General features: G+C 38.3%; 1 pseudogene across 1 annotated transcript; it reads left to right on the top strand.

Annotated features, from left to right (window-relative positions):
- The first annotated feature begins 242 nt into the window (after positions 1-242).
- Positions 243-832, top strand: LOC144690149 (gem-associated protein 6 pseudogene; annotated as a pseudogene). The gene has a single exon (XR_013578771.1). The product of XR_013578771.1 is annotated as a gem-associated protein 6 pseudogene (transcript).
- Positions 833-1,323: the final 491 nt, after the last annotated feature.

The following is a 1,323-nucleotide window of genomic DNA, read 5'->3' as shown; positions in this document are numbered from 1 at the left end:
CACCCTTGAACTTTTGCCCTTACTCAACTACAATCCTTCAAAACTCGAATTGATTGAATTCCAATTTAAGTGCCTGGGCTTTCAGATGTTTCACTAGTTTAAAGACACTGCATTAATGCAAGTTGTTGTTGGCTTTTCTCCATGACAACACTTCCATTTTGAAGCCACTTTAAAAAGCTCATTGAGAGCTTCACTAAATAGGCAAATCATCAAGAGTTTATAATGTGACTGTATTAGAAAGCATTAGGATAGTGAATATGAATGAATGGATTACAAAAAAACCTTTGGAATGGGAAAAATATCTTAACAAAGAAGTAGAAGTTACTGCAGATGAAAAAAATGTATATCAAGGCTGGGTCTTTACTGTTGACCCTGTATCGGGAAGTGTTGTCCTGGTAAACTTCGTGGATACTGGGAAGGTGTCTGTTGTGACTATTATGGACCACACAATTCAGACAGTGGAACTAATCAATGAAGGAGAAAACAACACAACTGAGAAACTCTCTGCCTTATTTATGCCTGTCGCTGACAAGGTCTACAGCAATGAAGAACTTGAACAAAGGAAGTCCAGCCTTAAATCTTGGCTAGAGAAAAATCGGATTCCTGTTACAGAGCAGGGGGACCAACACAAAGTGCTGTGTGTGGCTGGGGTATTGACAGTATCTCCACCATATAATCCAGAAGACTGCAATAGCTCCAATGAGATTATCCTATCCAGGGTTCAAAGTCTCATCAACTGTAATCCAAATGCTGATCACAAAGCTGATTGAAGGGGAATACTTAATGTTAAATTATTAAATATATATTTCTTCTGGTTAAAAAAAAATAACAATACAGGCTGACTTATAAATATTGCTTTTCCTTTATGAATTTGATTAAAAATATACACTAACCATTTGGGTTTTGCCCAATTTCGCAGAGCTATTCTTCCACATCACACAGACATTGACTCCTCTGCCTCCCTTTCAGAGCAACACTTTGTAGATAGGTCTCATTAGGTTATTGCCCACATCTCCAATGCAGGAAGAACCACTCTGAAACAGCAACAAATACATTAAAATATTTATGAGGAGAACATCCAACATGCATGAAAAACAGGAGATTGCATGCAGGACATCTAATCACAGTTTATCCATGAATAGGCATTCACCCAGCCATTCCACAAACTCAGACAGAGCCAGTCGTGATTGTAGAAGAGTAAATTGAAAGTTGCTGGTCCGATTGATGTGTCCCATGTGCTGAAAACATGTTGACTGACATCACATTCTACTTACTCTGCGTACTTCCAGTGCATGCTCCTAATGCCTTCACCAAGATAATTTT

Source organism: Cetorhinus maximus, chromosome 14 (genome assembly GCF_964194155.1).
Source record: "Cetorhinus maximus chromosome 14, sCetMax3.hap1.1, whole genome shotgun sequence".
In the NCBI taxonomy this organism is placed as follows: Eukaryota; Metazoa; Chordata; class Chondrichthyes; order Lamniformes; family Cetorhinidae; genus Cetorhinus; species Cetorhinus maximus.
The sequence above is the reverse complement of the archived record's forward strand: the minus strand, read 5'-3'. Positions and strand labels throughout refer to the sequence as shown.